The sequence below is a fragment of the Pimephales promelas genome, chromosome 4 (genome assembly GCF_988280905.1).
Source record: "Pimephales promelas chromosome 4, fPimPro1.hap1.1, whole genome shotgun sequence".
NCBI lineage: Eukaryota > Metazoa > Chordata > Actinopteri > Cypriniformes > Leuciscidae > Pimephales > Pimephales promelas.
This window is the reverse complement of record NC_142772.1, coordinates 38,773,680-38,800,007: the sequence shown is the minus strand read 5'-3', so window position 1 is coordinate 38,800,007 and position 26,328 is coordinate 38,773,680. Positions and strand designations below refer to the sequence as shown.

Below are 26,328 nucleotides of genomic sequence, written 5' to 3'. Positions count from 1 at the left end.
GGAGGCTCTAGACCCTTCCAGAGCTGAGATATCGAAACTCAAAATTTCGACCAGAAAAAAAAAACGACAGTGTTACCCCTTACGTTTTTTTTGGGGGCCGAAAAATTAAGTTTCCCCAATCTTCTGAAAACTATGGATTCTGATAGAGGGCCATGAGACTTAAACCTGAGTGCAACAATGGAGGCTCTAGACCCTTCCAGAGCTGAGATATCGAAAATCAAAATTTCGACCAAAAAAAAAAAACGACAGTGTTACCCCTTACGTTTTTTTTTTTTGGGTGAAAAATTAAGTTTCCCCAATCTTCTCAAAACTCTGCATTCTGATAGAGGGCCATGAGACTTAGACCTGAGTGCAACAATGGAGGCTCTAGACCCTTCCAGAGCTGAGATATCGAAAATCAAAATTTCGACCAGAAAAAAAAACGACAGTGTTACCCCTTACGTTTTTTTTTTGGGGTGAAAAATTAAGTTTCCCCAATCTTCTCATAACTCTGGATTCTGATAGAGGGACATGAGACTTACACCTGAGTGCAACAATGGAGGCTCTAGACCCTTCCAGAGCTGAGATATCGAAAATCAAAATTTCGACCAGAAAAAAAAAAACGACAGTGTTACCCCTTACGTTTTTTTGTTTTTGGGTGAAAAATTAAGTTTCCCCAATCTTCTCAAAACTCTGGATTCTGATAGAGGGACATGAGACTTACACCTGAGTGCAACAATGGAGACTCTAGACCCTTCCAGAGCGGAGATATCGAAACTCAAAATTTCTACCAGAAAAAAAAAACGACAGTGTTACCCCTTACGTTTTTTTTGGGGGCTGAAAAATTAAGTTTCCCCAATCTTCTGAAAACTCTGGATTCTGATAGAGGGCCATGAGACTTAGACCTGAGTGCAACAATGGAGGCTCTAGACCCTTCCAGAGCTGAGATATCGAAAATCTAAATTTCGACCAGAAAAAAAAAAAACGACAGTGTTACCCCTTACGTTTTTTTTTTTTGGGGTGAAAAATTAAGTTTCCCCAATCTTCTGAAAACTCTGGATTCTGATAGAGGGCCATGAGACTTAGACCTGAGTGCAACAATGGAGGCTCTAGACCCTTCCAGAGCTGAGATATCGAAAATCAAAATTTCGACCAGAAAAAAAAAACGACAGTGTTACCCCTTACGTTTTTTTTTTTGGGTGAAAAATTAAGTTTCCCCAATCTTCTCAAAACTCTGGATTCTGATAGAGGGCCATGAGACTTAGACCTGAGTGCAAAAATGGAGGCTTTAGACCCTTCCAGAGCTGAGATATCGAAACTCAAAATTTCGACCAGAAAAAAAAACGACAGTGTTACCCCTTACGTTTTTTTTTTTGGGCGAAAAATTAAGTTTCCCCAATCTTCCCAAAACTCTGGATTCTGATAGAGGGACATGAGACTTACACCTGAGTGCAACAATGGAGGCTCTAGACCCTTCCAGAGCTGAGATATCGCAACTCAAAATTTCGACCAGAAAAAAACCCGACAGTGTTACCCCTTATGTTTTTTTTGGGGTGGGCGAAAAATTAAGTTTCCCCAATCTTCTCAAAACTCTGGATTCTGATAGAGGGCCATGATACTTAGACCTGAGTGCAAAAATGGAGGCTTTAGACCCTTCCAGAGCTGAGATATCGAAACTCAAAATTTCGACCAGAAAAAAAAAAACGACAGTGTTACCCCTTACGTTTTTTTTTTTTTGGGCGAAAAATTAAGTTTCCCCAATCTTCTCAAAACTCTGGATTCTGATAGAGGGACATGAGACTTACACCTGAGTGCAACAATGGAGACTCTAGACCCTTCCAGAGCGGAGATATCGAAACTCAAAATTTCGACCAGAAAAAAACCCGACAGTGTTACCCCTTATGTTTTTTTTGGGGGGGGCCGAAAAATTAAGTTTCCCCAATCTTCTGAAAACTCTGGATTCTGATAGAGGGCCATGAGACTTAGATCTGAGTGCAAAAATGGAGGCTTTAGACCCTTCTAGAGCTGAGATATCGAAACTCAAAATTTCGACCAGAAAAAAAAAAAACGACAGTGTTACCCCTTACGTTTTTTTTTTTGGGTGAAAAATTAAGTTTCCCCAATCTTCTCAAAACTCTGGATTCTGATAGAGGGACATGAGACTTAGACCTGAGTGCAACAATGGAGGCTCTAGACCCGTCCAGAGCTGAGATATCGAAAATCAAAATTTCGACCAGAAAAAAAAAAACGACAGTGTTACCCCTTACGTTTTTTTTTTTGGGTGAAAAATTAAGTTTCCCCAATCTTCTCAAAAGTCTGGATTCTGATAGAGGGACATGAGACTTACACCTGAGTGCAACAATGGAGGCTCTAGACCCTTCCAGAGCTGAGATATCGAAAATCAAAATTTCGACCAGAAAAAAAAAACGACAGTGTTACCCCTTACGTTTTTTTTGGGGGGCCGAAAAATTAAGTTTCCCCAATCTTCTGAAAACTCTGGATTCTGATAGAGGGCCATGAGACTTAGACCTGAGTGCAACAATGGAGGCTCTAGACCCTTCCAGAGCTGAGATATCGAAAATCAAAATTTCGACCAGAAAAAAAAACGACAGTGTTACCCCTTACGTTTTTTTTTTTTTGTGAAAAATTAAGTTTCCCCAATCTTCTCAAATCTCTGGATTCTGATAGGGGGACATGAGACTTACACCTGAGTGCAACAATGGAGGCTCTAGACCCTTCCAGAGCTGAGATATCGAAAATCAAAATTTCGACCAGAAAAAAAAAAACGACAGTGTTACCCCTTACGTTTTTTTTTTGGGGTGAAAAATTAAGTTTCCCCAATCTTCTCAAAACTCTGGATTCTGATAGAGGGCCACGAGACTTAGACCTGAGTGCAAAAATGGAGGCTTTAGACCCTTCCAGAGCTGAGATATCGAAACTCAAACTTTTGACCAGAAAAAAAAACGACAGTGTTACCCCTTACGTTTTTTTTTTTTGGGCGAAAAATTAAGTTTCCCCAATCTTCTCAAAACTCTGGATTCTGATAGAGGGACATGAGACTTACACCTGAGTGCAACAATGGAGACTCTAGACCAGGGTTCCTCAATAGGCGGCCCGTGGGCCACATCCGGCCCGCGAAAGGAAAATGTTTGGCCCGCGCTCATTTCCAGGTTGTCATGGTAACATCAGTGTAAGCAAAAATTCAAACGCAGTATCTAGGCATTCGCACGCAACGGAAATATGGCAAGTGCGAAGAAAAGAAAAGTGGACACAGAAAACAGATGATTCAAATCTGAATGGACTGAACAATTTTGTTTTATTTTGCCTGACCACCACAACGCAAAGCCAACGTGTTTGCTATGCACGCAGACCGTGGCTGTCTGTAAGTCTGACAATATCAAACACCATTTTAACATCTGCTCAAAATTTCTTGAATAAAACAGACTCGTTTGAAAAAGAAAATAATACATAAAAATAAATAAAAATAGAATAATTGGGCTATGTGGTGATTTGTGACTCTTTTTAACAAAACAACAACAACAAAAATAGCAGAGCAAACTTTGAGGTCATAACATTGTGGTTGGTGGCCCTTGGCTCTGTATTGTCAGCAGAATTTGGCCCTTGGTAAAAATTAATTGAGGAACCCTGCTCTAGACCCTTCCAGAGCTGAGATATCGAAACTCAAAATTTCGACCAGAAAAAAAAACGACAGTGTTACCCCTTACGTTTTTTTTGGGGGCCGAAAAATTAAGTTTCCCCAATCTTCTCAAAACTCTGCATTCTGATAGAGGGCCATGAGACTTAGACCTGAGTGCAACAATGGAGGCTCTAGACCCTTCCAGAGCTGAGATTTCGAAAATCAAAATTTCGACCAGAAAAAAAAACGACAGTGTTACCCCTTATGTTTTTTTTTGGGTGAAAAATTAAGTTTCCCCAATCTTCTCAAAACTCTGGATTCTGATAGGGGGACATGAGACTTACACCTAAGTGCAACAATGGAGGCTCTAGGCCCTTCCAGAGCTGAGATATCAAAAATCAAAATTTCGACCAGAAAAAAAAACGACAGTGTTACCCCTTACGTTTTTTTTTTTTGGGTGAAAAATTAAGTTTCCCCAATCTTCTCAAAACTCTGCATTCTGATAGAGGGCCATGAGACTTAGACCTGAGTGCAACAATGGAGGCTCTAGACCCTTCCAGAGCTGAGATTTCGAAAATCAAAATTTCGACCAGAAAAAAAAACGACAGTGTTACCCCTTATGTTTTTTTTTTTGGGTGAAAAATTAAGTTTCCCCAATCTTCTCAAAACTCTGGATTCTGATAGGGGGACATGAGACTTACACCTGAGGGCAACAATGGAGGCTCTAGACCCTTCCAGAGCTGAGATATCGAAAATCAAAATTTCGACCAGAAAAAAAAAAACGACAGTGTTACCCCTTACGTTTTTTTTTTTGGGTGAAAAATTAAGTTTCCCCAATCTTCTGAAAACTCTGGATTCTGATAGAGGGCAATGGGACTTAGACCTGAGTGCAACAATGGAGGCTCTAGACCCTTCCAGAGCTGAGATATCGAAACTCAAAATTTCGACCAGAAAAAAAAAACGACAGTGTTACCCCTTACGTTTTTTTTGGGGGCCGAAAAATTAAGTTTCCCCAATCTTCTCAAAACTCTGGATTCTGATAGAGGGACATGAGACTTACACCTGAGTGCAACAATGGAGGCTCTAGACCCTTCCAGAGCTGAGATATCGAAACTCAAAATTTCGACCAGAAAAAAAAACCGACAGTGTTACCCCTTACGTTTTTTTTGGGGGCCGAAAAATTAAGTTTCCCCAATCTTCTCAAAATTCTGGATTCTGATAGAGGGACATGAGACTTAGACCTGAGTGCAACAATGGAGACTCTAGACCCTTCCAGAGCTGAGATATCGAAACTCAAAATTTCGACCAGAAAAAAAAAACGACAGTGTTACCCCTTACGTTTTTTTGGGGGGGCGAAAAATTAAGTTTCCCAATCTTCTCAAAACTCTGGATTCTGATAGAGGGCCATGAGACTGAGACCTGATTGCAAAAATGGAGGCTCTAGACCCTTCCAGAGCTGAGATATTGAGATCCCAAGTAGCATTTATGCCATTATAAATATCTCAATATCTCAGCTCTGGAAGGGTCTAGAGCCTCATTTTTCTGAGTCTTAATTTCTGTGCATTTTCTGCAGAGCTTTTGTGGTGGAGCAGGACCTGCAAGGAAAGATGGTGGCAGTATGTGTTTGGGGAAAAAAGTTTTGGGGATTTTACTCAAATATAAAGTAAGGTAATTTTTAATACATAAATCAAATGCCATTGTGCTGTTAAAATGACTGCTTTTGTGTAATGTTTGTGCATTTTTGTAGGATCTGAAATGTCTGCAGACTGGTGTGAGCACTGAGGATGCGGAGCCCAGAGCTGAATCCTGGAAGTGGTCCCATGGATGAGACCCTCCATCGCTCCACCTGCCCTTATGATACCCTCCATCTCTCTATCTGCCCTTATGAGTCCCTCTATCGCTCCACCTGCCCTTATTGCCTCAGATTGTGAAGCGCAGCACAGCAACAAGCTCTGAGATGAAGGCCCAGTTCCCTCTGGTGAATTCGTCAGAATAAAGCTGCAGAATGGGAACCACTGTGTTGAGTCGGCATTAGGATGTGGTGTTCAGCCCTGTACATACATGCTTGTAGTTTGAATAAAGCTTTGTTTCATGCGTTGTTGACTTGTATATGCATTTGTTTATTGTGATGGTTACTTTTATTTGTTCTTTTACTCATTTATTCATGTTTCTTATTGTTGTCAGTATATAAAATATAATTATTTAAGTAATGTATGCATTAAGTCATCGATTGACTGACAATTGAGATGTTTCACTGCATTTAGCAATATAAATGTATTCACGAATAACTGATATGACAAAACAAATTTCATTTTGCTTGTTTTATTAAATGATATATTTAGTATGTAAAAAAAGTTTTATAATTAAGTATTGGTCAGCATTTAATATTATTGTTGTGTTTAAGTTTTGGGGTGGGCTAAAAATGAAAGTCTTTCTGAGGTCATATTAATTTTTAAGGAGTGATACATTTTTTCGAGTATAAAATCAACAGTTTTCTCCAAAAGAGATCTTTGAGCAGCTGCCCATCTCCTTTGTGGAGACATTACAAACGCAGAGGAAAACTGTTCTAGGTTGTGCTGTCGAGTTACTGATGTTATGAAGTGTTAGTGCACCTGTTGCATATATATTTTTATAACATATATCAATGGAGGCTCTAGACCCTTCCAGAGCTGAGATATTGAAACTCAAAATTTCGACCAGAAAAAAAAAACGACAGTGTTACCCCTTACTTTTTTTGGGGGGGGGCGAAAAATTAAGTTTCCCCAATCTTCTCAAAACTCTGGATTCTGATAGAGGGCCATGAGACTTAGACCTGAGTGCAAAAATGGAGGCTTTAGACCCTTCCAGAGCTGAGATATCGAAACTCAAAATTTCGACCAGAAAAAAAAACGACAGTGTTACCCCTTACGTTTTTTTTTTTTGGGCGAAAAATTAAGTTTCCCCAATCTTCCCAAAACTCTGGATTCTGATAGAGGGACATGAGATTTACACCTGAGTGCAACAATGGAGGCTCTAGACCCTTCCAGAGCTGAGATATCGCAACTCAAAATTTCGACCAGAAAAAAACCCGACAGTGTTACCCCTTATGTTTTTTTTTGGGGTGGGCGAAAAATTAAGTTTCCCCAATCTTCTCAAAACTCTGGATTCTGATAGAGGGCCATGAGACTTAGACCTGAGTGCAAAAATGGAGGCTTTAGACCCTTCCAGAGCTGAGATATCGAAACTCAAAATTTCGACCAGAAAAAAAAAAACGACAGTGTTACCCCTTACGTTTTTTTTTTTTTGGGCGAAAAATTAAGTTTCCCCAATCTTCTCAAAACTCTGGATTCTGATAGAGGGACATGAGACTTACACCTGAGTGCAACAATGGAGACTCTAGACCCTTCCAGAGCGGAGATATCGAAACTCAAAATTTCGACCAGAAAAAAAACCGACAGTGTTACCCCTTATTTTTTTTTGGGGGGGGGCGAAAAATTAAGTTTCCCCAATCTTCTGAAAACTCTGGATTCTGATAGAGGGCCATGAGACTTAGATCTGAGTGCAAAAATGGAGGCTTTAGACCCTTCTAGAGCTGAGATATCGAAACTCAAAATTTCGACCAGAAAAAAAAAAACGACAGTGTTACCCCTTACGTTTTTTTTTTTGGGTGAAAAATTAAGTTTCACCAAACTTCTCAAAACTCTGTATTCTGATAGAGGGACATGAGACTTAGACCTGAGTGCAACAATGGAGGCTCTAGACCCTTCCAGAGCTGAGATATCGAAAATCAAAATTTCGACCAGAAAAAAAAAAAACGACAGTGTTACCCCTTACGTTTTTTTTTTTGGGTGAAAAATTAAGTTTCCCCAATCTTCTCAAAACTCTGGATTCTGATAGAGGGCCATTAGACTTAGACCTGAGTGCAACAATGGAGGCTCTAGACCCTTCCAGAGCTGAGATATCGAAACTCAAAATTTCGACCAGAAAAAAAAACGACAGTGTTACCCCTTACGTTTTTTTTGGGGGCCGAAAAATTAAGTTTCCCCAATCTTCTGAAAACTCTGGATTCTGATAGAGGGCCATGAGACTTAGACCTGAGTGCAACAATGGAGGCTCTAGACCCTTCCAGAGCTGAGATATCGAAAATCAAAATTTCGACCAGAAAAAAAAACGACAGTGTTACCCCTTACGTTTTTTTTTTTTGGGTGAAAAATTAAGTTTCCCCAATCTTCTCAAAACTCTGCATTCTGATAGAGGGCCATGAGACTTAGACCTGAGTGCAACAATGGAGGCTCTAGACCCTTCCAGAGCTGAGATTTCGAAAATCAAAATTTCGACCAGAAAAAAAAACGACAGTGTTACCCCTTATGTTTTTTTTTTTGGGTGAAAAATTAAGTTTCCCCAATCTTCTCAAAACTCTGGATTCTGATAGGGGGACATGAGACTTACACCTAAGTGCAACAATGGAGGCTCTAGGCCCTTCCAGAGCTGAGATATCAAAAATCAAAATTTCGACCAGAAAAAAAAACGACAGTGTTACCCCTTACGTTTTTTTTTTTTGGGTGAAAAATTAAGTTTCCCCAATCTTCTCAAAACTCTGCATTCTGATAGAGGGCCATGAGACTTAGACCTGAGTGCAACAATGGAGGCTCTAGACCCTTCCAGAGCTGAGATTTCGAAAATCAAAATTTCGACCAGAAAAAAAAACGACAGTGTTACCCCTTATGTTTTTTTTTTGGGTGAAAAATTAAGTTTCCCCAATCTTCTCAAAACTCTGGATTCTGATAGGGGGACATGAGACTTACACCTGAGGGCAACAATGGAGGCTCTAGACCCTTCCAGAGCTGAGATATCGAAAATCAAAATTTCGACCAGAAAAAAAAAAACGACAGTGTTACCCCTTACGTTTTTTTTTTTGGGTGAAAAATTAAGTTTCCCCAATCTTCTGAAAACTCTGGATTCTGATAGAGGGCAATGGGACTTAGACCTGAGTGCAACAATGGAGGCTCTAGACCCTTCCAGAGCTGAGATATCGAAACTCAAAATTTCGACCAGAAAAAAAAAACGACAGTGTTACCCCTTACGTTTTTTTTGGGGGCCGAAAAATTAAGTTTCCCCAATCTTCTCAAAACTCTGGATTCTGATAGAGGGACATGAGACTTACACCTGAGTGCAACAATGGAGGCTCTAGACCCTTCCAGAGCTGAGATATCGAAACTCAAAATTTCGACCAGAAAAAAAAACGACAGTGTTACCCCTTACGGGGTTTTTTTGGGGTAAAAAATTATGTTTCCCCAATCTTCTCAAAACTCTGGATTCTGGTAGAGGGACATGAGACTTACACCTGAGTGCAACAATGGAGGCTCTAGACCCTTCCAGAGCTGAGATATCGAAAATCAAAATTTCGACCAGAAAAAAAAACCGACAGTGTTACCCCTTACGTTTTTTTGGGGGGGCCGAAAAATTAAGTTTCCCCAATCTTCTGAAAACTCTGGATTCTGATAGAGGGCCATGAGACTTAGACCTGAGTGCAACAATGGAGGCTCTAGACCCTTCCAGAGCTGAGATATCGAAACTCAAAATTTCGACCAGAAAAAAAAAAACGACAGTGTTACCCCTTACGTTTTTTTTGGGGGCCGAAAAATTAAGTTTCCCCAATCTTCTCAAATCTCTGGATTCTGATAGGGGGACATGAGACTTACACCTGAGTGCAACAATGGAGGCTCTAGGCCCTTCCAGAGCTGAGATATCAAAAATCTAAATTTCGACCAGAAAAAAAAACGACAGTGTTACCCCTTACGTTTTTTTTGGGAGAAAAATTAAGTTTCCCCAATCTTCTGAAAACTCTGGATTCTGATAGAGGGCCATGGGACTTAGACCTGAGTGCAACAATGGAGGCTCTAGACCCTTCCAGAGCTGAGATATCGAAACTCAAAATTTCGACCAGAAAAAAAAAACGACAGTGTTACCCCTTACGTTTTTTTGGGGGAGGCCAAAAATTAAGTTTCCCCAATCTTCTCAAAACTCTGGATTCTGATAGAGGGCCATGAGACTTAGACCTGAGTGCAAAAATTGAGGCTTTAGACCCTTCCAGAGCTGAGATATCGAAACTCAAACTTTCGACCAGAAAAAAAAACGACAGTGTTACCCCTTACGTTTTTTTTTTTTGGGCGAAAAATTAAGTTTCCCCAATCTTCTTAAAACTCTGGATTCTGATAGAGGGACATGAGACTTACACCTGAGTGCAACAATGGAGACTCTAGACCCTTCCAGAGCTGAGATATCGAAACTCAAAATTTCGACCAGAAAAAAAACCGACAGTGTTACCCCTTACGTTTTTTTTGGGGGCCGAAAAATTAAGTTTCCCCAATCTTCTCAAAACTCTGGATTCTGATAGAGGGCCATGAGACTTAGACCTGAGTGCAACAATGGAGGCTCTAGACCCTTCCAGAGCTGAGATATCGAAAATCAAAATTTCAACCAGAAAAAAAAAACGACAGTGTTACCCCTTACGTTTTTTTTTTGGATGAAAAATTAAGTTTCCCCAATCTTCTCAAAACTCTGGATTCTGATAGAGGGCCATTAGACTTAGACCTGAGTGCAACAATGGAGGCTCTAGACCCTTCCAGAGCTGAGATATCGAAACTCAAAATTTCGACCAGAAAAAAAAAAACGACAGTGTTACCCCTTACGTTTTTTTTGGGGGCCGAAAAATTAAGTTTCCCCAATCTTCTGAAAACTCTGGATTCTGATAGAGGGCCATGAGACTTAGACCTGAGTGCAACAATGGAGGCTCTAGACCCTTCCAGAGCTGAGATATCGAAAATCAAAATTTCGACCAGAAAAAAAAAACGACAGTGTTACCCCTTACGTTTTTTTTTTTTTGGGTGAAAAATTAAGTTTCCCCAATCTTCTCAAAACTCTGCATTCTGATAGAGGGCCATGAGACTTAGACCTGAGTGCAACAATGGAGGCTCTAGACCCTTCCAGAGCTGAGATATCGAAAATCAAAATTTCGACCAGAAAAAAAAACGACAGTGTTACCCCTTACGTTTTTTTTTTGGGGTGAAAAATTAAGTTTCCCCAATCTTCTCATAACTCTGGATTCTGATAGAGGGACATGAGACTTACACCTGAGTGCAACAATGGAGGCTCTAGACCCTTCCAGAGCTGAGATATCGAAAATCAAAATTTCGACCAGAAAAAAAAACGACAGTGTTACCCCTTACGTTTTTTTGTTTTTGGGTGAAAAATTAAGTTTCCCCAATCTTCTCAAAACTCTGCATTCTGATAGAGGGCCATGAGACTTAGACCTGAGTGCAACAATGGAGGCTCTAGACCCTTCCAGAGCTGAGATATCGAAAATCAAAATTTCGACCAGAAAAAAAAACGACAGTGTTACCCCTTACGTTTTTTTTTTTTGGGGTGAAAAATTAAGTTTCCCCAATCTTCTCATAACTCTGGATTCTGATAGAGGGACATGAGACTTACACCTGAGTGCAACAATGGAGGCTCTAGACCCTTCCAAAGCTGAGATATCGAAAATCAAAATTTCGACCAGAAAAAAAAAACGACAGTGTTACCCCTTACGTTTTTTTGTTTTTGGGTGAAAAATTAAGTTTCCCCAATCTTCTCAAAACTCTGGATTCTGATAGAGGGACATGAGACTTACACCTGAGTGCAACAATGGAGACTCTAGACCCTTCCAGAGCGGAGATATCGAAACTCAAAATTTCTACCAGAAAAAAAAACGACAGTGTTACCCCTTACGTTTTTTTTGGGGGCCGAAAAATTAAGTTTCCCCAATCTTCTGAAAAATCTGGATTCTGATAGAGGGCCATGAGACTTAGACCTGAGTGCAACAATGGAGGCTCTAGACCCTTCCAGAGCTGAGATATCGAAAATCTAAATTTCGACCAGAAAAAAAAAAAACGACAGTGTTACCCCTTACGTTTTTTTTTTTTGGGGTGAAAAATTAAGTTTCCCCAATCTTCTGAAAACTCTGGATTCTGATAGAGGGCCATGAGACTTAGACCTGAGTGCAACAATGGAGGCTCTAGACCCTTCCAGAGCTGAGATATCGAAAATCAAAATTTCGACCAGAAAAAAAAACGACAGTGTTACCCCTTACGTTTTTTTTTGGGGTGAAAAATTAAGTTTCCCCAATCTTCTCAAAACTCTGGATTCTGATAGAGGGCCATGAGACTTAGACCTGAGTGCAAAAATGGAGGCTTTAGACCCTTCCAGAGCTGAGATATCGAAACTCAAAATTTCGACCAGAAAAAAAAACGACAGTGTTACCCCTTACGTTTTTTTTTTTTGGGCGAAAAATTAAGTTTCCCCAATCTTCCCAAAACTCTGGATTCTGATAGAGGGACATGAGACTTACACCTGAGTGCAACAATGGAGGCTCTAGACCCTTCCAGAGCTGAGATATCGCAACTCAAAATTTCGACCAGAAAAAAACCCGACAGTGTTACCCCTTATGTTTTTTTTGGGGTGGGCGAAAAATTAAGTTTCCCCAATCTTCTCAAAACTCTGGATTCTGATAGAGGGCCATGAGACTTAGACCTGAGTGCAAAAATGGAGGCTTTAGACCCTTCCAGAGCTGAGATATCGAAACTCAAAATTTCGACCAGAAAAAAAAAATGACAGTGTTACCCCTTACGTTTTTTTTTTTTGGGCGAAAAATTAAGTTTCCCCAATCTTCTCAAAACTCTGGATTCTGATAGAGGGACATGAGACTTACACCTGAGTGCAACAATGGAGACTCTAGACCCTTCCAGAGCGGAGATATCGAAACTCAAAATTTCGACCAGAAAAAAAACCGACAGTGTTACCCCTTATGTTTTTTTGGGGGGGGGGGGCGAAAAATTAAGTTTCCCCAATCTTCTGAAAACTCTGGATTCTGATAGAGGGCCATGAGACTTAGATCTGAGTGCAAAAATGGAGGCTTTAGACCCTTCTAGAGCTGAGATATCGAAACTCAAAATTTCGACCAGAAAAAAAAAAACGACAGTGTTACCCCTTACGTTTTTTTTTTTGGGTGAAAAATTAAGTTTCCCCAATCTTCTCAAAACTCTGGATTCTGATAGAGGGACATGAGACTTAGACCTGAGTGCAACAATGGAGGCTCTAGACCCTTCCAGAGCTGAGATATCGAAAATCAAAATTTCGACCAGAAAAAAAAAACGACAGTGTTACCCCTTACGTTTTTTTTTTTGGGTGAAAAATTAAGTTTCCCCAATCTTCTCAAAAGTCTGGATTCTGATAGAGGGACATGAGACTTACACCTGAGTGCAACAATGGAGGCTCTAGACCCTTCCAGAGCTGAGATATCGAAAATCAAAATTTCGACCAGAAAAAAAAACGACAGTGTTACCCCTTACGTTTTTTTTTTTGGGGTGAAAAATTAAGTTTCCCCAATCTTCTCATAACTCTGGATTCTGATAGAGGGACATGAGACTTACACCTGAGTGCAACAATGGAGGCTCTAGACCCTTCCAGAGCTGAGATATCGAAAATAAAAATTTCGACCAGAAAAAAAAACGACAGTGTTACCCCTTACGTTTTTTTGTTTTTGGGTGAAAAATTAAGTTTCCCCAATCTTCTCAAAACTCTGGATTCTGATAGAGGGACATGAGACTTACACCTGAGTGCAACAATGGAGACTCTAGACCCTTCCAGAGCGGAGATATCGAAACTCAAAATTTCTACCAGAAAAAAAAACGACAGTGTTACCCCTTACGTTTTTTTTGGGGGCCGAAAAATTAAGTTTCCCCAATCTTCTGAAAACTCTGGATTCTGATAGAGGGCCATGAGACTTAGACCTGAGTGCAACAATGGAGGCTCTAGACCCTTCCAGAGCTGAAATATCGAAAATCAAAATTTCGACCAGAAAAAAAAACGACAGTGTTACCCCTTACATTTTTTTTTTTTGGGGTGAAAAATTAAGTTTCCCCAATCTTCTGAAAACTCTGGATTCTGATAGAGGGCCATGAGACTTAGACCTGAGTGCAACAATGGAGGCTCTAGACCCTTCCAGAGCTGAGATATCGAAAATCAAAATTTCGACCAGAAAAAAAAACGACAGTGTTACCCCTTACGTTTTTTTTTTGGGGTGAAAAATTAAGTTTCCCCAATCTTCTCAAAACTCTGGATTCTGATAGAGGGCCATTAGACTTAGACCTGAGTGCAACAATGGAGGCTCTAGACCCTTCCAGAGCTGAGATATCGAAACTCAAAATTTCGACCAGAAAAAAAAAACGACAGTGTTACCCCTTACGTTTTTTTTGGGGGCCGAAAAATTAAGTTTCCCCAATCTTCTGAAAACTCTGGATTCTGATAGAGGGCCATGAGACTTAGACCTGAGTGCAACAATGGAGGCTCTAGACCCTTCCAGAGCTGAGATATCGAAAATCAAAATTTCGACCAGAAAAAAAAACGACAGTGTTACCCCTTACGTTTTTTTTTTTTGGGTGAAAAATTAAGTTTCCCCAATCTTCTCAAAACTCTGCATTCTGATAGAGGGCCATGAGACTTAGACCTGAGTGCAACAATGGAGGCTCTAGACCCTTCCAGAGCTGAGATTTCGAAAATCAAAATTTCGACCAGAAAAAAAAACGACAGTGTTACCCCTTATGTTTTTTTTTTTGGGTGAAAAATTAAGTTTCCCCAATCTTCTCAAAACTCTGGATTCTGATAGGGGGACATGAGACTTACACCTAAGTGCAACAATGGAGGCTCTAGGCCCTTCCAGAGCTGAGATATCAAAAATCAAAATTTCGACCAGAAAAAAAAACGACAGTGTTACCCCTTACGTTTTTTTTTTTTGGGTGAAAAATTAAGTTTCCCCAATCTTCTCAAAACTCTGCATTCTGATAGAGGGCCATGAGACTTAGACCTGAGTGCAACAATGGAGGCTCTAGACCCTTCCAGAGCTGAGATTTCGAAAATCAAAATTTCGACCAGAAAAAAAAACGACAGTGTTACCCCTTATGTTTTTTTTTTTGGGTGAAAAATTAAGTTTCCCCAATCTTCTCAAAACTCTGGATTCTGATAGGGGGACATGAGACTTACACCTGAGGGCAACAATGGAGGCTCTAGACCCTTCCAGAGCTGAGATATCGAAAATCAAAATTTCGACCAGAAAAAAAAAAACGACAGTGTTACCCCTTACGTTTTTTTTTTTGGGTGAAAAATTAAGTTTCCCCAATCTTCTGAAAACTCTGGATTCTGATAGAGGGCAATGGGACTTAGACCTGAGTGCAACAATGGAGGCTCTAGACCCTTCCAGAGCTGAGATATCGAAACTCAAAATTTCGACCAGAAAAAAAAAACGACAGTGTTACCCCTTACGTTTTTTTTGGGGGCCGAAAAATTAAGTTTCCCCAATCTTCTCAAAACTCTGGATTCTGATAGAGGGACATGAGACTTACACCTGAGTGCAACAATGGAGGCTCTAGACCCTTCCAGAGCTGAGATATCGAAACTCAAAATTTCGACCAGAAAAAAAAACGACAGTGTTACCCCTTACGGGGTTTTTTTGGGGTAAAAAATTATGTTTCCCCAATCTTCTCAAAACTCTGGATTCTGGTAGAGGGACATGAGACTTACACCTGAGTGCAACAATGGAGGCTCTAGACCCTTCCAGAGCTGAGATATCGAAAATCAAAATTTCGACCAGAAAAAAAAACCGACAGTGTTACCCCTTACGTTTTTTTGGGGGGGCCGAAAAATTAAGTTTCCCCAATCTTCTGAAAACTCTGGATTCTGATAGAGGGCCATGAGACTTAGACCTGAGTGCAACAATGGAGGCTCTAGACCCTTCCAGAGCTGAGATTTCGAAAATCAAAATTTCGACCAGAAAAAAAAACGACAGTGTTACCCCTTATGTTTTTTTTTTTGGGTGAAAAATTAAGTTTCCCCAATCTTCTCAAAACTCTGGATTCTGATAGGGGGACATGAGACTTACACCTAAGTGCAACAATGGAGGCTCTAGGCCCTTCCAGAGCTGAGATATCAAAAATCAAAATTTCGACCAGAAAAAAAAACGACAGTGTTACCCCTTACGTTTTTTTTTTTTGGGTGAAAAATTAAGTTTCCCCAATCTTCTCAAAACTCTGCATTCTGATAGAGGGCCATGAGACTTAGACCTGAGTGCAACAATGGAGGCTCTAGACCCTTCCAGAGCTGAGATTTCGAAAATCAAAATTTCGACCAGAAAAAAAAACGACAGTGTTACCCCTTATGTTTTTTTTTGGGTGAAAAATTAAGTTTCCCCAATCTTCTCAAAACTCTGGATTCTGATAGGGGGACATGAGACTTACACCTGAGGGCAACAATGGAGGCTCTAGACCCTTCCAGAGCTGAGATATCGAAAATCAAAATTTCGACCAGAAAAAAAAAAACGACAGTGTTACCCCTTACGTTTTTTTTTTGGGTGAAAAATTAAGTTTCCCCAATCTTCTGAAAACTCTGGATTCTGATAGAGGGCAATGGGACTTAGACCTGAGTGCAACAATGGAGGCTCTAGACCCTTCCAGAGCTGAGATATCGAAACTCAAAATTTCGACCAGAAAAAAAAAACGACAGTGTTACCCCTTACGTTTTTTTTGGGGGCCGAAAAATTAAGTTTCCCCAATCGTCTCAAAACTCTGGATTCTGATAGAGGGACATGAGACTTACACCTGAGTGCAACAATGGAGGCTCTAGACCCTTCCAGAGCTGAGATATCGAAACTCAAAATTTCGACCAGAAAAAAAAACGACAGTGTTACCCCTTACGGGGTTTTTTTGGGGTAAAAAATTATGTTTCCCCAATCTTCTCAAAACTCTGGATTCTGGTAGAGGGACATGAGACTTACACCTGAGTGCAACAATGGAGGCTCTAGACCCTTCCAGAGCTGAGATATCGAAAATCAAAATTTCGACCAGAAAAAAAAACCGACAGTGTTACCCCTTACGTTTTTTTGGGGGGGCCGAAAAATTAAGTTTCCCCAATCTTCTGAAAACTCTGGATTCTGATAGAGGGCCATGAGACTTAGACCTGAGTGCAACAATGGAGGCTCTAGACCCTTCCAGAGCTGAGATATCGAAAATCAAAATTTCGACCAGAAAAAAAACGACAGTGTTACCCCTTACGTTTTTTTTGGGTGAAAAATTAAGTTTCCCCAATCTTCTCAAATCTCTGGATTCTGATAGGGGGACATGAGACTTACACCTGAGTGCAACAATGGAGGCTCTAGGCCCTTCCAGAGCTGAGATATCAAAAATCTAAATTTCGACCAGAAAAAAAAACGACAGTGTTACCCCTTACGTTTTTTTTTGGGAGAAAAATTAAGTTTCCCCAATCTTCTGAAAACTCTGGATTCTGATAGAGGGCCATGGGACTTAGACCTGAGTGCAACAATGGAGGCTCTAGACCCTTCCAGAGCTGAGATATCGAAACTCAAAATTTCGACCAGAAAAAAAAAACGACAGTGTTACCCCTTACGTTTTTTTGGGGGAGGCCAAAAATTAAGTTTCCCCAATCTTCTCAAAACTCTGGATTCTGATAGAGGGCCATGAGACTTAGACCTGAGTGCAAAAATTGAGGCTTTAGACCCTTCCAGAGCTGAGATATCGAAACTCAAACTTTCGACCAGAAAAAAAAACGACAGTGTTACCCCTTACGTTTTTTTTTTTTGGGCGAAAAATTAAGTTTCCCCAATCTTCTTAAAACTCTGGATTCTGATAGAGGGACATGAGACTTACACCTGAGTGCAACAATGGAGACTCTAGACCCTTCCAGAGCTGAGATATCGAAACTCAAAATTTCGACCAGAAAAAAAACCGACAGTGTTACCCCTTACGTTTTTTTTGGGGGCCGAAAAATTAAGTTTCCCCAATCTTCTCAAAACTCTGGATTCTGATAGAGGGCCATGAGACTTAGACCTGAGTGCAACAATGGAGGCTCTAGACCCTTCCAGAGCTGAGATATCGAAAATCAAAATTTCAACCAGAAAAAAAAAACGACAGTGTTACCCCTTACGTTTTTTTTTTGGGTGAAAAATTAAGTTTCCCCAATCTTCTCAAAACTCTGGATTCTGATAGAGGGCCATTAGACTTAGACCTGAGTGCAACAATGGAGGCTCTAGACCCTTCCAGAGCTGAGATATCGAAACTCAAAATTTCGACCAGAAAAAAAAACGACAGTGTTACCCCTTACGTTTTTTTGGGGGGCCGAAAAATTAAGTTTCCCCAATCTTCTGAAAACTCTGGATTCTGATAGAGGGCCATGAGACTTAGACCTGAGTGCAACAATGGAGGCTCTAGACCCTTCCAGAGCTGAGATATCGAAAATCAAAATTTCGACCAGAAAAAAAAAACGACAGTGTTACCCCTTACGTTTTTTTTTTTTGGGTGAAAAATTAAGTTTCCCCAATCTTCTCAAAACTCTGCATTCTGATAGAGGGCCATGAGACTTAGACCTGAGTGCAACAATGGAGGCTCTAGACCCTTCCAGAGCTGAGATATCGAAAATCAAAATTTCGACCAGAAAAAAAAACGACAGTGTTACCCCTTACGTTTTTTTTTTGGGGTGAAAAATTAAGTTTCCCCAATCTTCTCATAACTCTGGATTCTGATAGAGGGACATGAGACTTACACCTGAGTGCAACAATGGAGGCTCTAGACCCTTCCAGAGCTGAGATATCGAAAATCAAAATTTCGACCAGAAAAAAAAACGACAGTGTTACCCCTTACGTTTTTTTGTTTTTGGGTGAAAAATTAAGTTTCCCCAATCTTCTCAAAACTCTGCATTCTGATAGAGGGCCATGAGACTTAGACCTGAGTGCAACAATGGAGGCTCTAGACCCTTCCAGAGCTGAGATATCGAAAATCAAAATTTCGACCAGAAAAAAAAAACGACAGTGTTACCCCTTACGTTTTTTTTTTTGGGGTGAAAAATTAAGTTTCCCCAATCTTCTCATAACTCTGGATTCTGATAGAGGGACATGAGACTTACACCTGAGTGCAACAATGGAGGCTCTAGACCCTTCCAGAGCTGAGATATCGAAAATCAAATTTTCGACCAGAAAAAAAAACGACAGTGTTACCCCTTACGTTTTTTTGTTTTTGGGTGAAAAATTAAGTTTCCCCAATCTTCTCAAAACTCTGGATTCTGATAGAGGGACATGAGACTTACACCTGAGTGCAACAATGGAGACTCTAGACCCTTCCAGAGCGGAGATATCGAAACTCAAAATTTCTACCAGAAAAAAAAACGACAGTGTTACCCCTTACGTTTTTTTTGGGGGCCGAAAAATTAAGTTTCCCCAATCTTCTGAAAAATCTGGATTCTGATAGAGGGCCATGAGACTTAGACCTGAGTGCAACAATGGAGGCTCTAGACCCTTCCAGAGCTGAGATATCGAAAATCTAAATTTCGACAAGAAAAAAAAAAACGACAGTGATACCCCTTACGTTTTTTTTTTTTGGGGTGAAAAATTAAGTTTCCCCAATCTTCTGACAACTCTGGATTCTGATAGAGGGCCATGAGACTTAGACCTGAGTGCAACAATGGAGGCTCTAGACCCTTCCAGAGCTGAGATATCGAAAATCAAAATTTCGACCAGAAAAAAAAACGACAGTGTTACCCCTTACGTTTTTTTTTGGGGTGAAAAATTAAGTTTCCCCAATCTTCTCAAAACTCTGGATTCTGATAGAGGGCCATGAGACTTAGACCTGAGTGCAAAAATGGAGGCTTTAGACCCTTCCAGAGCTGAGATATCGAAACTCAAAATTTCGACCAGAAAAAAAAACGACAGTGTTACCCCTTACGTTTTTTTTTTTTGGGCGAAAAATTAAGTTTCCCCAATCTTCCCAAAACTCTGGATTCTGATAGAGGGACATGAGACTTACACCTGAGTGCAACAATGGAGGTTCTAGACCCTTCCAGAGCTGAGATATCGCAACTCAAAATTTCGACCAGAAAAAAACCCGACAGTGTTACCCCTTATGTTTTTTTTGGGGTGGGCGAAAAATTAAGTTTCCCCAATCTTCTCAAAACTCTGGATTCTGATAGAGGGCCATGAGACTTAGACCTGAGTGCAAAAATGGAGGCTTTAGACCCTTCCAGAGCTGAGATATCGAAACTCAAAATTTCGACCAGAAAAAAAAAAACGACAGTGTTACCCCTTACGTTTTTTTTTTTTTGGGCGAAAAATTAAGTTTCCCCAATCTTCTCAAAACTCTGGATTCTGATAGAGGGACATGAGACTTACACCTGAGTGCAACAATGGAGACTCTAGACCCTTCCAGAGCGGAGATATCGAAACTCAAAATTTCGACCAGAAAAAAAACCGACAGTGTTACCCCTTATGTTTTTTTGGGGGGGGGGGCGAAAAATTAAGTTTCCCCAATCTTCTGAAAACTCTGGATTCTGATAGAGGGCCATGAGACTTAGATCTGAGTGCAAAAATGGAGGCTTTAGACCCTTCTAGAGCTGAGATATCGAAACTCAAAATTTCGACCAGAAAAAAAAAAACGACAGTGTTACCCCTTACGTTTTTTTTTTTGGGTGAAAAATTAAGTTTCCCCAATCTTCTCAAAACTCTGGATTCTGATAGAGGGACATGAGACTTAGACCTGAGTGCAACAATGGAGGCTCTAGACCCTTCCAGAGCTGAGATATCGAAAATCAAAATTTCGACCAGAAAAAAAAAACGACAGTGTTACCCCTTACGTTTTTTTTTTTGGGTGAAAAATTAAGTTTCCCCAATCTTCTCAAAAGTCTGGATTCTGATAGAGGGACATGAGACTTACACCTGAGTGCAACAATGGAGGCTCTAGACCCTTCCAGAGCTGAGATATCGAAAATCAAAATTTCGACCAGAAAAAAAAACGACAGTGTTACCCCTTACGTTTTTTTTTTTGGGGTGAAAAATTAAGTTTCCCCAATCTCCTCATAACTCTGGATTCTGATAGAGGGACATGAGACTTACACCTGAGTGCAACAATGGAGGCTCTAGACCCTTCCAGAGCTGAGATATCGAAAATCAAAATTTCGACCAGAAAAAAAAAACGACAGTGTTACCCCTTACGTTTTTTTGTTTTTGGGTGAAAAATTAAGTTTCCCCAATCTTCTCAAAACTCTGGATTCTGATAGAGGGACATGAGACTTACACCTGAGTGCAACAATGGAGACTCTAGACCCTTCCAGAGCGGAGATATCGAAACTCAAAATTTCTACCAGAAAAAAAAACGACAGTGTTACCCCTTACGTTTTTTTTGGGGGCCGAAAAATTAAGTTTCCCCAATCTTCTGAAAACTCTGGATTCTGATAGAGGGCCATGAGACTTAGACCTGAGTGCAACAATGGAGGCTCTAGACCCTTCCAGAGCTGAAATATCGAAAATCAAAATTTCGACCAGAAAAAAAAACGACAGTGTTACCCCTTACGTTTTTTTTTTTTGGGGTGAAAAATTAAGTTTCCCCAATCTTCTCAAAACTCTGGATTCTGATAGAGGGACATGAGACTTACACCTGAGTGCAACAATGGAGACTCTAGACCCTTCCAGAGCGGAGATATCGAAACTCAAAATTTCTACCAGAAAAAAAAACGACAGTGTTACCCCTTACGTTTTTTTTGGGGGCCGAAAAATTAAGTTTCCCCAATCTTCTGAAAACTCTGGATTCTGATAGAGGGCCATGAGACTTAGACCTGAGTGCAACAATGGAGGCTCTAGACCCTTCCAGAGCTGAAATATCGAAAATCAAAATTTCGACCAGAAAAAAAAACGACAGTGTTACCCCTTACGTTTTTTTTTTTGGGGTGAAAAATTAAGTTTCCCCAATCTTCTGAAAACTCTGGATTCTGATAGAGGGCCATGAGACTTAGACCTGAGTGCAACAATGGAGGCTCTAGACCCTTCCAGAGCTGAGATATCGAAAATCAAAATTTCGACCAGAAAAAAAAACGACAGTGTTACCCCTTACGTTTTTTTTTTGGGGTGAAAAATTAAGTTTCCCCAATCTTCTCAAAACTCTGGATTCTGATAGAGGGCCATTAGACTTAGACCTGAGTGCAACAATGGAGGCTCTAGACCCTTCCAGAGCTGAGATATCGAAACTCAAAATTTCGACCAGAAAAAAAAAACGACAGTGTTACCCCTTACGTTTTTTTGGGGGCCGAAAAATTAAGTTTCCCCAATCTTCTGAAAACTCTGGATTCTGATAGAGGGCCATGAGACTTAGACCTGAGTGCAACAATGGAGGCTCTAGACCCTTCCAGAGCTGAGATATCGAAAATCAAAATTTCGACCAGAAAAAAAAACGACAGTGTTACCCCTTACGTTTTTTTTTTTTGGGTGAAAAATTAAGTTTCCCCAATCCTCTCAAAACTCTGCATTCTGATAGAGGGCCATGAGACTTAGACCTGAGTGCAACAATGGAGGCTCTAGACCCTTCCAGAGCTGAGATATCGAAAATCAAAATTTCGACCAGAAAAAAAAACGACAGTGTTACCCCTTACGTTTTTTTTTGGGGGGTGAAAAATTAAGTTTCCCCAATCTTCTCATAACTCTGGATTCTGATAGAGGGACATGAGACTTACACCTGAGTGCAACAATGGAGGCTCTAGACCCTTCCAGAGCTGAGATATCGAAAATCAAAATTTCGACCAGAAAAAAAAACGACAGTGTTACCCCTTACGTTTTTTTGTTTTTGGGTGAAAAATTAAGTTTCCCCAATCTTCTCAAAACTCTGGATTCTGATAGAGGGACATGAGACTTACACCTGAGTGCAACAATGGAGACTCTAGACCCTTCCAGAGCGGAGATATCGAAACTCAAAATTTCTACCAGAAAAAAAAACCGACAGTGTTACCCCTTACGTTTTTTTTGGGGGCTGAAAAATTAAGTTTCCCCAATCTTCTGAAAACTCTGGATTCTGATAGAGGGCCATGAGACTTAGACCTGAGTGCAACAATGGAGGCTCTAGACCCTTCCAGAGCTGATATATCGAAAATCTAAATTTCGACCAGAAAAAAAAAAACGACAGTGTTACCCCTTACGTTTTTTTTTTTGGGGTGAAAAATTAAGTTTCCCCAATCTTCTGAAAACTCTGGATTCTGATAGAGGGCCATGAGACTTAGACCTGAGTGCAACAATGGAGGCTCTAGACCCTTCCAGAGCTGAGATATCGAAAATCAAAATTTCGACCAGAAAAAAAAAACGACAGTGTTACCCCTTACGTTTTTTTTTTTTGGGTGAAAAATTAAGTTTCCCCAATCTTCTCAAAACTCTGGATTCTGATAGAGGGACATGAGACTTACACCTGAGTGCAACAATGGAGACTCTAGACCCTTCCAGAGCGGAGATATCGAAACTCAAAATTTCGACCAGAAAAAAAACCGACAGTGTTACCCCTTATGTTTTTTTTGGGGGGGGGCGAAAAATTAAGTTTCCCCAATCTTCTGAAAACTCTGGATTCTGATAGAGGGCCATGAGACTTAGATCTGAGTGCAAAAATGGAGGCTTTAGACCCTTCTAGAGCTGAGATATCGAAACTCAAAATTTCGACCAGAAAAAAAAAACGACAGTGTTACCCCTTACGTTTTTTTTTTGGGTGAAAAATTAAGTTTCCCCAATCTTCTCAAAACTCTGGATTCTGATAGAGGGCCACGAGACTTAGACCTGAGTGCAAAAATGGAGGCTTTAGACCCTTCCAGAGCTGAGATATCGAAACTCAAACTTTTGACCAGAAAAAAAAACGACAGTGTTACCCCTTACGTTTTTTTTTTTGGGCGAAATATTAAGTTTCCCCAATCTTCTCAAAACTCTGGATTCTGATAGAGGGACATGAGACTTACACCTGAGTGCAACAATGGAGACTCTAGACCCTTCCAGAGCTGAGATATCGAAACTCAAAATTTCGACCAGAAAAAAAACCGACAGTGTTACCCCTTACGTTTTTTTTGGGGGCCGAAAAATTAAGTTTCCCCAATCTTCTCAAAATTCTGGATTCTGATAGAGGGACATGAGACTTAGACCTGAGTGCAACAATGGAGACTCTAGACCCTTCCAGAGCTGAGATATCGAAACTCAAAATTTCGACCAGAAAAAAAAAACGACAGTGTTACCCCTTACGTTTTTTGGGGGGGGGGGGCGAAAAATTAAGTTTCCCAATCTTCTCAAAACTCTGGATTCTGATAGAGGGCCATGAGACTGAGACCTGATTGCAAAAATGGAGGCTCTAGACCCTTCCAGAGCTGAGATATTGAGATCCCAAGTAGCATTTATGCCATTATAAATATCTCAATATCTCAGCTCTGGAAGGGTCTAGAGCCTCATTTTTCTGAGTCTTAATTTCTGTGCATTTTCTGCAGAGCTTTTGTGGTGGAGCAGGACCTGCAAGGAAAGATGGTGGCAGTATGTGTTTGGGGAAAAAAGTTTTGGGGATTTTACTCAAATATAAAGTAAGGTAATTTTTAATACATAAATCAAATGCCATTGTGCTGTTAAAATGACTGCTTTTGTGTAATGTTTGTGCATTTTTGTAGGATCTGAAATGTCTGCAGACTGGTGTGAGCACTGAGGATGCGGAGCCCAGAGCTGAATCCTGGAAGTGGTCCCATGGATGAGACCCTCCATCGCTCCACCTGCCCTTATGATACCCTCCATCTCTCTATCTGCCCTTATGAGTCCCTCTATCGCTCCACCTGCCCTTATTGCCTCAGATATTGAAGCGCAGCACAGCAACAAGCTCTGGGATGAAGGCCCAGTTCCCTCTGGTGAATTCGTCAGAATAAAGCTGCAGAATGGGAACCGCTGTGTTGAGTCGGCATTAGGATGTGGTGTTCAGCCCTGTACATACATGCTTGTAGTTTGAATAAAGCTTTGTTTCATGCGTTGTTGACTTGTATATGCATTTGTTTATTGTGATGGTTACTTTTATTTGTTCTTTTACTCATTTATTCATGTTTCTTATTGTTGTCAGTATATAAAATATAATTATTTAAGTAATGTATGCATTAAGTCATCGATTGACTGACAATTGAGATGTTTCACTGCATTTAGCAATATAAATGTATTCACGAATAACTGATATGACAAAACAAATTTCATTTTGCTTGTTTTATTAAATGATATATTTAGTATGTAAAAAAAGTTTTATAATTAAGTATTGGTCAGCATTTAATATTATTGTTGTGTTTAAGTTTTGGGGTGGGCTAAAAATGAAAGTCTTTCTGAGGTCATATTAATTTTTAAGGAGTGATACATTTTTTCGAGTATAAAATCAACAGTTTTCTCCAAAAGAGATCTTTGAGCAGCTGCCCATCTCCTTTGTGGAGACATTACAAACGCAGAGGAAAACTGTTCTAGGTTGTGCTGTCGAGTTACTGATGTTATGAAGTGTTAGTGCACCTGTTGCATATATATTTTTATAACATATATCAATGGAGGCTCTAGACCCTTCCAGAGCTGAGATATTGAAACTCAAAATTTCGACCAGAAAAAAAAAAACGACAGTGTTACCCCTTACTTTTTTGGGGGGGGGGGGGGGGGGGCGAAAAATTAAGTTTCCCCAATCTTCTCAAAACTCTGGATTCTGATAGAGGGCCATGAGACTTAGACCTGAGTGCAAAAATGGAGGCTTTAGACCCTTCCAGAGCTGAGATATCGAAACTCAAAATTTCGACCAGAAAAAAAAAAACGACAGTGTTACCCCTTACGTTTTTTTTTTTTGGGCGAAAAATTAAGTTTCCCCAATCTTCTCAAAACTCTGGATTCTGATAGAGGGACATGAGACTTACACCTGAGTGCAACAATGGAGACTCTAGACCCTTCCAGAGCGGAGATATCAAAACTCAAAATTTCGACCAGAAAAAAAACCGACAGTGTTACCCCTTATGTTTTTTTTGGGGGGGGCGAAAAATTAAGTTTCCCCAATCTTCTGAAAACTCTGGATTCTGATAGAGGGCCATGAGACTTAGATCTGAGTGCAAAAATGGAGGCTTTAGACCCTTCTAGAGCTGAGATATCGAAACTCAAAATTTCGACCAGAAAAAAAAAACGACAGTGTTACCCCTTACGTTTTTTTTTTTTGGTGAAAAATTAAGTTTCACCAATCTTCTCAAAACTCTGGATTCTGATAGAGGGACATGAGACTTAGACCTGAGTGCAACAATGGAGGCTCTAGACCCTTCCAGAGCTGAGATATCGAAAATCAAAATTTCGACCAGAAAAAAAAAAAACGACAGTGTTACCCCTTACGTTTTTTTTTTTTTGGGTGAAAAATTAAGTTTCCCCAATCTTCTCAAAACTCTGGATTCTGATAGAGGGCCATTAGACTTAGACCTGAGTGCAACAATGGAGGCTCTAGACCCTTCCAGAGCTGAGATATCGAAACTCAAAATTTCGACCAGAAAAAAAAAACGACAGTGTTACCCCTTACGTTTTTTTTGGGGGCCGAAAAATTAAGTTTCCCCAATCTTCTGAAAACTCTGGATTCTGATAGAGGGCCATGAGACTTAGACCTGAGTGCAACAATGGAGGCTCTAGACCCTTCCAGAGCTGAGATATCGAAAATCAAAATTTCGACCAGAAAAAAAAACGACAGTGTTACCCCTTACGTTTTTTTTTTTGGGTGAAAAATTAAGTTTCCCCAATCTTCTCAAAACTCTGCATTCTGATAGAGGGCCATGAGACTTAGACCTGAGTGCAACAATGGAGGCTCTAGACCCTTCCAGAG

General features: G+C 40.2%; 2 long non-coding RNA genes across 2 annotated transcripts in view; both read left to right on the top strand.

Annotated features, from left to right (window-relative positions):
* Positions 1-6,049, top strand: part of LOC148981743 (uncharacterized) — a 56,196-nt gene extending 50,147 nt beyond the window's left edge. The window contains exons 3-4 of the long non-coding RNA XR_016168363.1: positions 5,190-5,279; positions 5,364-6,049. This is a non-coding gene — a long non-coding RNA (uncharacterized LOC148981743). The remainder of the gene's footprint in view (positions 1-5,189; positions 5,280-5,363) is intronic.
* A 17,726-nt stretch (positions 6,050-23,775) lies between these two features.
* On the top strand, positions 23,776-24,487 carry LOC148981742 (uncharacterized). Its single transcript, XR_016168194.1, has 2 exons — positions 23,776-24,052; positions 24,137-24,487. It is a non-coding gene; the product is annotated as an uncharacterized LOC148981742 (long non-coding RNA).
* Positions 24,488-26,328: the final 1,841 nt, after the last annotated feature.